At 45.9% G+C, this 14133-nt stretch overlaps 1 protein-coding gene across 2 annotated transcripts in view; it reads left to right on the top strand.

Moving 5' to 3' along the window:
- The window catches only part of nfatc1 (nuclear factor of activated T cells 1), a 292641-nt gene that overhangs the window by 106808 nt on the left and 171700 nt on the right, over nt 1–14133 (top strand). The window lies entirely within an intron of this gene.

Here is a 14133-nt window from a genome sequence, read left to right as displayed (position 1 = left end):
GGGCCTGAGTAAGATGCTATGTCGGTGAGTCAGTGCAGACTCAATAGGCAGAATGTCCTCCTTCTGCACTATAGGGTTTCTATGATTCATTATCCTTATGTTACCCATAAACCTTTTGTGGATTTTTGAGCCACAGCTTACAGTATTTAGAGATTCTTTTAAGCGTGGTGCCCCTTAGGGGGCAGGCAATGGCCTAGTAGTATTATCACTGGACTTCTAATCCAGGGACTCAACTGATGTTCTGGGGACCTGGGTTCAAATCTCACCACAGCAGATGTTGGAATTTGAATTCAATGAAATAATATCTTGAATTAAGATTCTACTGATGACCATGAAACCATTGTTGATTGTTGGAAAAACCAATCTGGTGTCCTTTAGGGAAGGAAATCTGCCGTCCTTACCTGGTCTGGCCTACATGTAAGTCCAGAGACACAGCAATGTGGTTAGTTCTCAATCGCCCTCGGGCAATTAGGCTTGGGCAATAAATGCTGGCCAGCCAGTGATGCCCATGTCCCATGAATGAATCAAAAAAAGTATTGTGTGCGAGCAGTGACTGCAAAAACATGTCTTTATCAACGAATCAGACTGAAGAATTCTCACCAAGACATGCAGGGCAGAATTTTCCCATCCCACTTGCTACAAGAATCACTGTGGGAGTGACATAGACCATGATAAGGTCCATTGACCTTCAAGTGCCATTCTTTGATTTATCATAGCCTCGGTTTTCAGGTCCTGGCCCGGATGTTTTCTGGTGAATCTGGGGAAGAAGGGGCTGGAAATATGCCTGAGCATTGATTGCACTGTCCCTGCCTTAATCTGGGGCTGGTCTGGCAGCATTGAAATGCACCAATCTATTTCTGGGCGGACGGTCTGCAAAACATAGCCTCTAGCACCAATTTTCAGCAGAGATGGATTTGCTGTTGTGGCATGTGCATATTGCCAATCATAAGCCAAAGAAGAGGAGCTAAAATCAATAAGAAAAGGAGTGCCTTTCTCAAGGGGTATGAAAGCATTTCAGAGCTGCAGTACGTTCCCCATTCTGCTCCACAAGGGTCTACCACACAATGACTTGGCCCTCTTCCTGACCATGGCTCCTCATGATCTCCACTCTAATTTGATGATGCTTCTAGGTTTGAAAATGGAGGAGGGGTAACATCTGTGTGGAGGGCCAGTGTCTTTCAAAGTAAGTCTGATTTCCTTCCACGGTCCAAAAATGTGCAGTTTAGATGGATTGGCCATGTTAAATTGCCCCCTTAGTGTCCAAAGATGTGCAAGTTAGGTGGATTGGCCATGTTAAATTGCCCCTTAGTGTCCATAGATGTGTAGTTAGGTGGATTGGCCAAGTTAAATTGCCCCTTAGTGTCCAAAGATGTGCCGGTTATGTTGATTGATCACATTAGATTGCCCCTTCATGTCCAAAGATGTGCAGGTTAGGTGGATTGGCTATACTAAATTGCCCCTTAGTGTCCAAAAATGTATGGATTAGGTGGATTGGCCATGCTAAATTGCTCCTTACTATCCAAAGATGTGCAATTAGGTGGATTGGCCATGCTAAGTTGCCCCTTTGTGCCCAGAGATGTGTAGGTTAGATGGATTAGTGGGGTAAATACATGGAGTTACGGGGATAGGTTCTGGGTAAGGTGCTCTGTAGGAGAGTCGGTGCACACACGATGGGCTGAATGGCTTCCTTTTATGATTCGAAGTCGCTCAGCTTTAGTTAATAGTTTATAGTTATGTGTCTCGATTTTAAAACAAAGATACATATCTCCAGAAATTAGAAATGTTGGGGGGGGGAGGTGGCGGATGCCGGGGTGGGGAGCAGAATCACTCAACAGTTCAGATAACTGTTTCCACTATAGCAGCTGTGCCCACTGTTCCATCATCGGAAATTATGCAGAGAAGCCAAACATCCACTTTGCGTACTTCCTGGATAGGTTGTGGACTTAACCTCGGGAGGGAGGTCACATTGGAGAAAGTGGCTGAATAAAGCTGCAGCCACCTGTAAATATTTTTCCAACTTTTGTTGGCTCGGTGATCTGAATTTCCTATAGCCCTGTGTATTGTTTCTGTACAGTTCTGCCAGCAGCTTTGCTTTGAAGTTAAAAAATGATTCGTCTTTTGACTGTTACAATTAAAGGATGGCTGTCTGGGGAGATCCTCAGATTTTCTTTCCAGGCACATCACCTCGCTTACTTAGCTCAGTGGTGTTCAGAACTGATTACACTACTTCAACTTCAAGTTTTTAGATGTACAGATCACCAACAACCTGTCCTGGTCTCCCCCTATGCTGACACCAATGCCTCTACTTTCTCAGAAGACTAAGGAAATTTGGCTTGTCAGCTACGACTCTCACCAACTTTTATTGATGCACCATAGAAAGCATTCTTTCTGGTTGTATCACAGCTTGGTATGGCTCCTGCTCTGACCAAGACTGCAAGAAACTACAAAAGGTCATGGATGTAACCCAATACATCACACAAACCAGCCTCCCATCCATTGACTCTGTTTACATTTCCCGCTGCCTCGGCAAAGCAGCCAGCATAATTCGGGGCCCTACGCACTCCGGACATTCTCTCTTCCACCTTCCTTTGATAAAAAGATACAAAAGTCTGAGGTCACATACCAACCGACTCAAGAACAGCTTCTTCCCTGCTGCTGTCAGACTTTTGAATGACTTACCTTGCATTAAATTGATCTTCTCTACACCCTAGGTATGACTGTAACACTACATTCTGCACTGTCTCCTTTCCTTCTCTATGAATGGTATGCTTTGTCTATATAGCACACAAGAAACAATACTTTTCACTGTACAATAATACATGTGACAATAATAAATCAAATCAAATCAAGCTATTTAGATGCACTTTGACAGATGAAGAGTATCCAATTGCATTTCTACACAACAATTTACCTTCTATGCCTAAATTCCCTTCATTTGAAAAAAAAATTAAAAGCTTTAACCATCGACACAACTCACTGTTTTAATTCAGACTTCATCATAGTATTTGAGATGAATTCATCTGTGAAATATGAGTCATGGAACTGGGACGGGAACTATTTTATTTTGTTGAGTAATACACTTAAATGGTACAGAAATGAAAATGTTCTTCATGTTTCATGGCCAAAAAATGTCCAGATATTTTCCACTCTCCCCTCTTACCTGCCAACAAAATGTAGGAAAATATCCCTAATTTTCCATTGAATTTACTAATGAAGCTTTTCGCATATGTTGGCATAAATGCTTTTCCTGACCATTTAATCATATAGTTAAGCAACGAAGAGACTCAACCTGAAACACAACTTGACAGTGCTCTGGTTGCAAACGGCAGTTAGTGGTTTGAGCTTCTGCGCTTGCGCACACAGCCCAGCCATTTTATCTTGAATAGAGCAGTCCCGTGAGATGGGAGCTTATAAACTGACCATTCCCATCATCTTTAGTGGAGTTCTTCAGTTCTTCATTCAGACAAATCTCTATTATTGCATATACCATTTGAGACAGTTGAATGTAAATATGAATCCTGATGTTGCCTTATAGTTGGATCAAACACATAGAAATCATAGAATCATAGAAACCCTTCAGTGCGGAAGACCATTCAGCTCATCGAGTCCACACTGACAATAATCCCACCCAGGCCCTATTCCCGTAACTCCACATATTCACCCCGCTAATCCCTCTAATCAATGCATCCCGGGACAGTAAGGGGCAACTGAGCATGGCCAATGCACCAAACCTTCACATCCTTGGACTGCGAAAGGAAACCGGGGCACCTGGAGAAAACCCAAATAGACAGGGGGAGAACGTGTAAATTCCACTCAGATCCAGTGACCCAAGCTGGGAATCGAACCCAGGTCGCTGGAGCTGTGAGGCAGCATGCGAACCACTGTGCCGCTACTCAATGGGATCAAAGGAATACGCGTTTTCTGAGTGTGATTTAGAGTGCTGAAACATTAGCCCTATTGAAGCCTTACTTACTTTATTTGACCAATGGATCAGAGTAGGACAGTCTTCCTTGTTCATTCTCCACCCACCAAACACAATCTAACTCACATACCATAGGTAATGAAACCAAAGAAACAGAAATTTTTAGTTTTTTCCCCTTCAATAGAATATTAGCGTGAAAATTACTGCTGCAGATTTTAGCAGATGTAGAACCATAGCATATATAGAACCACAGCATATATAGAACCACAGAATCCTTACAGTGCAGAAGGAGGCCATTTAGTCCATCAAGTCTGCACTAACACCAGCATATGGAGCCGAAAAGGTTCAAGGGGCGGAATGGCCTACTCTTGCTCCTAATTCATATGTTTTAAATATCCTCTTGGCACTAACGTTACACGAAAAAATTCATCTGTGGAGGGGAGAAACAGGCATGGTGACACAGTGGTTAGCACTTCTGCTTCAGCACCAGGGACTTAGGTTAGTTTCCAGCCTTGGGTGACTGCCTGTGTGGAGTTTGCACATTCTCCCCGTGCCTGCACAGGTTTCCTCCAGGTGCTCCGGTTTCGTCCAACAGTCCAAAGGTGTATGAGTTTGATTGATTGGCCATACTGAATTGCCCGTTAGTGTCCCAAGAAGCGTAGATTAGGGAGACAAATGCGTGTTGTTAAGCCAATAGGGCAGAGGGTTTGGGCTCTTTTGGAGAGTGGGTGCAAATCTGATGGGCCGCATGGTCTCCTTCTGCATGGTAGGGATTCTATGAAATATAAAGAAACCTATTGAGATGGTTTTGTTTATTTGTGACCCTCAACACATTTAGGAAAAGCTCTTGAGTAGTTGGGGATGTGGTTAAATACGACATGAATTATAACAATCTAACACCAGCTGTAATGATGATGTTACGAGTGCAGTATGTAGTTTTCATTGGGCTGAATTTACCAATCCATCATGGTAATATGACATTTAACGGTGTGCAAAGAGATTACTTTGCACTTTATTCAATAGTTAGATGTAATTATAATTAGAAATGCTCCCTTATTACTGAATACCAGAACTCACATCCAGCTTTACAATGATTACCCTACAATTTACAATCTTTCAGCTTAATCCAGCAACAAATTATGCATTGGTGCACCTACCAACTTCAGGTTTTTCACCAAATTCTACACCCATTGATAAAGGACTGAGTTGTTCTGATAGCAATGTAAAAACATTAAGAACGCAACACAGAATGTACAATGGTATAGTGGAGAGGCAGAGAAGAGCAAAAGATTTTTGTTAGATCATCGATTAACAAGTGGCTGGATAGTGTATAAGACCATGAGTCCAAAAACAGTGGGTGAAATGTTACCATCCCACTCACCATGGGAGTCATAACGGGTGGGACACGGACCATGCAAAGGTCCGTTGACTTTGGGTGGGGTTTTCCAGCCTTGGAAAGAGCGCAGCCAGAAAATCCCACCCAGAATGTACATTCACAGCATCAAAATAGGTTATTTTTATTGCTGCAAGTTGGTCATGATACACATATGGGCCGGAATTCACCGCCCATTCACGCCTCACCAGCGAGGACAGAGAATTTGGTGCTCAACCAAATCTCTGTTCACTGTGGCGGGACTGGAGAATCCCGCTGGCATGAACAGCAAGTGAATCCTGCCTGTTATTTCTTGGGCAGAAATCTTAAGTATAAAAATCATCTCAATTCATGTAATTTGTGCATTGCTGTAGCGCCTGTCTGTTACTTCCACGATTCAATGTTACATGAAAGGAGAGATTGGGCAGACAGGGCTTGTTCCCAGTGGAGTTTAGAAGAATGAGGTGGGAGGGGTGGTGGTTACTGAAATTCAAAAGATTCTGAACAGAAGAGAAAATGCTGGAAAATCTCAGCAGGTCTGGCAGCATCTGTAAGGAGAGAAAAGAACTGATGTTTCGAGTCCAGATGGCCCTTTGTCATCCTTATTAGTGAATACCAGCTTTGTCAAAGCTTTATCTTTGGCAAAGGATCATCTGAGCTCGAAACGTCGGGGTCCTTGTGCATGGGTCGCAAAAACCCAGTTTGCAGGTGCAGCATGTGGTCAGGAAGGCGAATGGGATGCTGGCCTTCATAGCGAGGGGGATTGAATATAAAAGTAGGGAGGTCTTGCTGCAGCTGTATAGGGCATTGGTGAGGCCGCAGCTGGAGTACTGTGTGCAGTTTTGGGCGCCGCACCTGCGCAAAGATATTTTGGCCTTGGAGGGAGTGCAGAGGAGGTTTACTAGGCTGATACCGGAGTTGAGGGGGTTGAGCTATGAGGAGAGGCTGAATAAACTGGGCTTGTACTCGTTAGAGTTTAGAAGAATGAGGGGAGATCTCATTGAGACATATAAGATGATGAGTGGGATGGATAGGATAGAGGTGGAGAGACTCTTCCCGCTCAAAAAAGACAGTAGGACTAGGGGGCACAGCGTCAAGATAAAAGGGGGGCGGTTTAGAACGGAGTTGAGGAGGAACTTCTTCACTCAAAGGGTGGTGAATCTCTGGAATTCTCTGCCCGTTGAAGTGGTGGAGGCTGCCTCGCTAAATATTTTTAAGACGCGGGTTGATGGGTTTTTGATAAGAGAGGGGATTAAGGGTTATGGGGAGAGGGCGGGAAAGTGGAACTGAGCAGCAACAGATCAGCCATGATCTTATTGAATGGCGGGGCAGGCTCGAAGGGCTAGATGGCCTACTCCTGCTCCTATTTCTTATGATCTTATGTTCTTTCTCTCCTTACAAAGGCTGCCAGACCTGCTGGGATTTTCCAGCATTTTCTCTTTTGGTTTCAGATTCCAGCATCCACAGAAATTTACTAAGATCCTGAACACTGTCAACAAGGGGGATGTGGAAAGGATGTTTCCTCTTGTGGGTCAGTCTAGAACTAGGGGGACACTGTCTGAATATTAAGTGTTGCCTTTTTAGGATAGAGGAGAAACTTTTTCTCTCTGCGTTGTATGACTTTGGAACTCTCTGCCTCAGGAAGTGGTGGAGGTAGGGGGCACTGAATATTTTTAAGATGGAGGTAAATGGATTCTTGTTATGCAAGGAAATCAAAGGTTATCGGGGATAGATGGGAATATGGAATTCGGAAAGCAAAAAGGTCAGCTGTGATCTTATTGAACGACAAGGCAGGCTGGAGGGCCTGAGTGGCCTACTTCCGCTTTTATTTCATATGTTTGGAAATGGGAGGAGGCTTACGGAATGTTCACCCCTGCTGCTCCATCCTTCAGCAGAGTTCATGGTGCCTAGACAACATGCCCGCATGTTGAGAAGCAGTGCACAAGGAAACTTGGGGAACTGCATGACTTTTGTTCTCTCTTGCAACAAGAACTGCAAACCATTGCCACAGCTGGCACAGCCTTGCAGGTTGCAATTAAGACCATCACATCGGAGAGGTTTCACATTCCCAGTTCCTTCAAGGCTGCCACGGTGGATGTCAGTGGCATCACTTAGTCTGCAGTTCATTCTTGCATTGAACGTCTGACTATTCCCACGCTTGCAAGAGCAAGAAACTTTGACCGCTTTTCCCCATAGCCAAACTGAAAGTAAAGTTTAAAGTTTATTTGTTAGTGTCACAAGTAGGCTTTATATTGATATTGCAATGAAGTCACTGTGAAAATCCCCTAGTCACCACACTCCAGTGCCTATTCGGGTACACTGAGGGAGAAATAGGATGGGGATCAACCTTGAACAATGTGGCAATGGGAGGTTCCTCCAAGTAAGTCCCAGCTGTGATGTTCCCTGAGCTGTCTACGTTCTCCATGATTGAAAGTGGCGTGTTGATTCCATGCACCGAAAGCCCACATGAGTTGGTAATGAATTCCTCCACTCTGAGACCTGTTGCAGGAGCATCTTGGCGGGCAGGTCAGAGTGTTGAGTAGCTGCTGTCACAAATGAAGTACTTTCCTTTTAAAGGCATGAGTCCCGACCTTCTGCACCTGTGTTCCTCTCTTCGGCAGAGCCACCATGTGAACTGCTGTTCTGGGTGGAAGCGTCTCTTGATTTAGCGTCTCAGCTGTACTTGCTCCTGCCCCTTTGTGTTTCATGAGGCATCCACAGTCAATCCCTGTGTCTCACTAACACTATCAACCATGATTGCCAAGTGCACCACCCCTTGGAAGGCCTTCAGGCTGCATAAGTAGCACTGACTCTGCCAGATTTCCCACCCTGCCAATTGGCACGCTGCCTACAAGGAGCAAGATTAGCACTGGCACCTGGCCAGTTCAAATTAAATGGCCACACACAGAGGTCTGATCTCGATCGAGGGCCTGGAAGGCAATGAACACTGACAGGTTATCTTCAGGAGGCTTAACCCCTGCAAACTGTGCACTTGCAGGGCTCCAGCTGTCTGAATGACTGAGAAATACAGTATAGGAATGTGTGTGTGTGCTCTGTGTCCCTGGCTGTACCTCAATTTCTGTGTCTCTGTCTCTGTCTGTGTCCCCTTGTCTATCTGTGTCCCTGTCTCTGTTTCTGTCTGTGTCTGTGTTTCTGTCTCTGTCTGTGTCTCTATCGATGTCCTTGTCTGTCTGACAGAATATTTGTCTCTGTGACTCTGTGTCTGTCTCTATGTGTCTGTCTCTGTGTCTGTGTCTGTGGCTCTATGTCTGTGTCTCTGCATCTCTGTCTGTGTCTTGTCTCTGTCTGTGTTTCTGGCTTTGTCTGTATCTCTGTCTCTGTCTGTGTCTGTGTGTGTGTCTCTCTGTCTTGATGTGTGTGTGTGTGTGTTTCTGCGAGTCTGGCTATGTCTCTGTGTGTGTTCTTGTCTGCATATCTGTCTGTGTCCCTGTCTCTGTATCTGTATGCGTCTCTGTCTCTGTGTCCCTTTCTGTGTCTCTGTCTCTGTTTGTCTGTGTGTGTGTGTCTCTGTCTCTGTCTGGGTGTATGTGTGGGTGTGTGAGGTGTATATATGCATGCATTTCTGCTGTGCACCGCCCCCCTCCATTGATATGAATGGCCAATGTAACTCTCAGAGTTGGAGTGCAGAGGCATCTCCTCCTGTTCCTGTATTCTGGCTTCTGCAGTTTGCCCGTTTCCCTTGCAGCATTGAGTTAGTCTGTGTCCTGCTGAACACTTTCAAAGCTATGTGAAGCAGCTCACATTTGCATTCGATGGAGAAAGCAGCAGCTGTGCCAAGAGGACAGGGGAATAATAGTGCGGGCAGTGGTACGCTTTGAGAGAGTGGATGGGCTCAGTATCAGGCTTTGAGAGAGTGGGCTGAACCAGAGGGAACAGCTATGGAGCAGAGGCTTGGGAAGGGAAAGTTTAATCATCCGCTCTGAAAAAGAGGTGTTTGACTTGAAACATTGGAGTGGCATGGTGGCACAGTGGTTAGCACCGCTGCCTCACAATGCCAGGGACCCAGCTTTGATTCCCGGCTTGGGTCACTGACTGTGTGGAGTCTGCATGTTAGACCATAAGACATAGGAGCAGAATAGGAGCACTCGGCCCATTGAGTTTGCTCCGCCATTCAATCATGGTTGATATTTTTCTCATCCCCATTCTCCTGCCTTTTCCCAATAATTCCTGATCCCCTTTTTAATCAAAAACCTATCTATGCCTGTCTTAAAGACACTCAATGATCTGATCTCCACAGCGCCCTGCGGCAAAGAGTTCCACAGATTCACCACTCTCTGGCTGAAGAAATTCCTCCTCATTTCTGTTTTAAAGGATTGTCCCTTTAGCCTGAGGTTGTACCCTCTGGTTCTAGTTTTTCCTACCAGTGAAACATCGATCCACTCTATCCAGGTTTCACAGTATCCTGTAAGTTTCAAAAAGATTTACCCTGCTAGTCCCCAGACACTAAGGCAATTTAGCATGGCCAATCCACCTAACTCACACATCTTTGGACTGTGGGAGGACTGTTCTCCCCGTGTCTGTGTGGGTTTCCTCTGGGTGCTCCGTTTTTCTTCCACAGTCCGAAAGACGTGCTGGTTAGGTGCATTGGCCGTTCTGAATACTCCTTCAGTGTACCTGAATAGTGTGCCGGAGTGTGACTACTAGGGGATTTTCACAGCAACTTCATTTCAGTGTTAATGTAAGCCTTGCTTGTGACTAATAAATAAACTCTTTTTTTTTAACTCCATTTCTCTCTGCACAGATGCTGCCAGCCTCGCTGAGTATTTGCAGCACAATCTGTTTGCATTTAATTGAAAATCTAATGGCACTGGGTTAAAGCAGGGTGGTTTCGATCTATCTCGAGAATGACAGATATGACATGGAACCTCACCTTGCCTGCTTAAATCATTATATTTATCCTATCTGCACCACAGCCAAGTCCTAGGAACATTGAATTGATCTGCTCGTAATCCCTATTGCTGCTGACTGACTTGGCAGGATATTTGTTGCTAATCAGAGGTGCAGAAGATCTCCTTCCTGTTGCTTCCTTGTTCTGCCAGCACCTTCACAGCTCCACTGAACCATCGCAGGTGGGAGGAAGCAGATGGGAATGGAGTGGGGAAATGACAACTCCAGCAGCTGTCGGCTGCTTTGGAAGACCCATTTTCCATAGCCACCAGTGCACAGTGCACCTGCCCTGTGAGGGGCTCTATGGATTTAGGAGCCTTGCAATTGGAAACAATCATAGAATCCTACCGTGCAGAAAGAGGTCCTTCAGCCCATCGAGTCTGCACCGACCACAATCCCACCCAGGCCCTACCCCCATATCGCCACATATTATACTCACTAACCCCTCTAACCTATGCATCTCAGGACACTTAGGGGCAATTTTAGCATGGCCAATCAGCCTAACCGGCACATCTTTGGACTGCGGGAGGAAAACGGAGCACCCCCATGCAGACACAAGGAGAATGTGCAAACTCTACACAGACAATGATCTGAACTGGGAATCGAACCCAGGTCCCTGGAGCTGTGACGCAGCAGTGCTAACCACTGTGCTACCGTGCTGCCCAGCTTTCCGGAAAGCTGCCTAGATGGAGCAAGGTTTGCATTGGGACCTGGTTAGTTTAATACAAGCGAGTTCCAACAACATGGGACTTCCTACTGATTGTGCCGGGCACTGAGGGTGACCTGCCAACCTCATCGATCTGCCCAAGTTGGAAATTATCCCTGGAACCTTGACTGAGCTACATTTGGCCTGGAAATGTACAGGGCAATTTCAGGGTACAAAAAGATAGAGGACCATTCACATCAGCTGTGACTCAAGTCACACTCACCCCAGGGTCAGCAACTCATGGGTTTAATTCCCACTCCAGACACTTAAGCACATGATCCAAGCTGACATTTCAGTGCAGCACTGAGAATGTTGCCCTATCAGAGATTCCTTCAGTCAGATGAGATGTTATAAACCCACGCGGTGTAATGTGGATGTAATAATCCCAAAGAGCTTGGACTCGCTCCCCCAGTGCCCCGGCCAGTGTTTACTCCTCGACCCACAACACCAAGATGCATTATCTGATCATTTGTCCCATTGCTAAATGTGGGATCTTACTGTGTGCAAATCGCAATGCCCTGTTTCCTACATTCCCACAGATAGAGCTGCCTTGCCATCCACCCTTTGAGGGCTGCTCTCACTTGGTTATTGATGCTGAATCGCAAACAAGGCACCAGTACCCGCCCCTCCTCCCTGTGGTGAGGCGGGGGTGTTGGGTGCGGCACTCGGTGACAGGAATTACACTGGTTCCTTTGTGGAACTGAGCTGGAAGTTTCTTTGGCTGGTATTTTACGACCTCACTCGGGCAAGGCTCATAAAGTCCCAGCCGAGGCCAACAGAGAATTTGACTCCGGGTGGGTGTGCCGGTGAAATTCCAGCCTTTGTGTCTTGAGCCAGCAGGAACACTCATGGGTGTTATGCTTTGAAATGCTCCCAATAAAAAAAACATTGAATAGTGAGAGATGCAAGAAGTTTGCCTCCTTGTGTGTCCATGTGTCAGAAATTTGACATGCAATGAGCAATAAAAAGGTTTTTAACTTTAGTTGCAAAGGGATTAAAGTATAAGTGTAATGGAGTCTCACTATGGTACAGATCATTAGTGAGGCTACACCTCGGCCTGAATTTTCTGGACGATGAGTGCTTGACACCTGTCACCCAGAGAGTCAGTGGGCAGCATATCCCTACCAACTCCAACAGGCCCACTGCTACTTCACGCCCATCACAACCTATCTACTGCTAGCCTCTCATCAAACCAGCCCTGTATGGCTAAGATCACTGTGCCAAGAAATAACAGCTGAGGCCCCATGGCAGCAAGAATGGAACCAAGCTGCCGCCATTAAAAAACGCTTTCTCATTACAAATCCCACAGACCGCCTCTCTGGCTTCATTTTGCCACGTCATCATTGGGCACTCTGCAACCCTTTCCGCACTGGGCCAAGGGCCTTTGTGCGGCAAATTGGCCACAAGTGATTATCTGACCATTTGTCCCATTGTTAAGTGTAGGATCTTACTGTGTGCAAATCGCAATGCCCTGTTCCCTACATTCCCACAGATAGAACTGCTTGCTTGAGGCAGAGAGTTGGTATCAATGGGTGCTATTCTGATTGGCGGTTGGTGACTAGTGGAATGCCGCAGGAATCGGTGCTGGGGCCTCAGCTATTTACTATTTATATAGATGATCTGGAGGAGGGGGCTGAGTGTAGGGTGACAAAATTTGCTGATGACACAAAGATGAGTGGAAAAGCAAATTGTGCGGAGGGTGTGGAAAGTCTGCAGAGGGATCTAGATAGGCTGAGCGAGTGGGTGAGGACCTGGCAGATGGAGTACAATGTTAGCAAGTGTGAGGTTATCCACTTTGGCAGGAATAATAGTAGGAGGGATTACTATTTAAAGGGCGAAAAGCTGCAGCATGCTACAGTGCAGAGGGACCTGGGGGTCCTTGTGCATGAGTCGCAAAAACCCAGTCTGCAGGTGCAGCAGGTGATCAAGAAGGCGAATGGTATGCTGGCCTTTATAGCGAGGGGGATAGAATATAAAAGCAGGCAGGTCTTGCTGCAACTGTACAGGGCACTGGTGAGGCCGCAGCTGGGGTACTGTGTGCAGTTTTGGTCACCGCACTTGCGCAAGGATATTTTGGCCTTGGAGGGAGTGCAGAGGAGGTTCACCAGGCTGATACCGGAGATGAGGAGGTTAGACTATGAAGAGAGACTAAATAGACTGGGTCTGTACTTGTTGGAGTTTAGAAGGATGAGGGGGGATCTTATTGAGACGTATAAGATGATGAAAGGGATGGATAGGGTAGAGGTAGAGAGATTCTTCCCGCTCAGAAAGGATAGCAGGACTAGGGGGCACAGCCTCAAGATAAGGGGTGGGCAGTTTAGAACGGAGTTGAGGAGGAACTTCTTCACTCAAGGGGTGGTGAATCTCTGGAATTCTCTGCCCGTTGAAGTGGTGGAGGCTACCTCGCTAAATATATTTAAGACACAGGTAAATAGGTTTTTGGTAGGCAAGGGAATTAAGGGTTACGGGGAGAAAGCGGGCAAGTGGAACTGAGCCACGACAGATCAGCCATGATCTTATTGAATGGCGGGGCAGGCTCGAACGGCTAGATGGCCTACTCCTGCTCCTATTTCTTATGTTCTTATGTTCTATCTACCCTTTGAGGGCTGCTGTCATTTGGCTACTGCTGCTGAATCGCAAACAAGGCACCAGTGTCTGTCCCGCCAGCCTGGTGGTGAGGCTCGATGGCAGGAGTTACAGTGGTTCCTATGTGGAACTGAGCCAAGAACCTGGATTGAAGCTGTGGAGCACCCCAATCAATGAGTCACATCACTGAAGACTGCACCCCCTCACAAAATGCAGTGGAGAGCTCAGAGAGGGTCATTTAGCCACTGCAGAAACTGGATAGGTGATTACTGCACATGCTAAATAAAAATGTATCAACTCAAATGGGGCCTTCATCTTCATGTATATAAGCATCACATAAACAATGACTTGTGCACAATTAGGGCAGTATTGTATTGCATTAATAACTTAATGGGTCCCATTTGAAAGCCTTCATCCACAAACAATTACTCTCAGGAAGAAGTTAATTGCCTCGTTGCACCAGCCAAACTCTGAGCTGCAATTCACCCAAATTCTCTAACGGAAGAAAATAATTAATCAATTTACTTTTTACAAAAGGCAAGATAAACAATGCTGAGAGTACATATCTTTTGCAACGTTCTGTATAATAAGGTGGTTATAGCAGCATTCCGGCTTGAGATTTTAATCAAGAAACAAATC

Source organism: Carcharhinus amblyrhynchos, chromosome 8 (assembly GCF_965287045.1).
Source record: "Carcharhinus amblyrhynchos chromosome 8, sCarAmb.v2.hapA, whole genome shotgun sequence".
Taxonomy (NCBI): domain Eukaryota; kingdom Metazoa; phylum Chordata; class Chondrichthyes; order Carcharhiniformes; family Carcharhinidae; genus Carcharhinus; species Carcharhinus amblyrhynchos.
The sequence above is the reverse complement of the archived record's forward strand: the minus strand, read 5'-3'. Positions and strand labels throughout refer to the sequence as shown.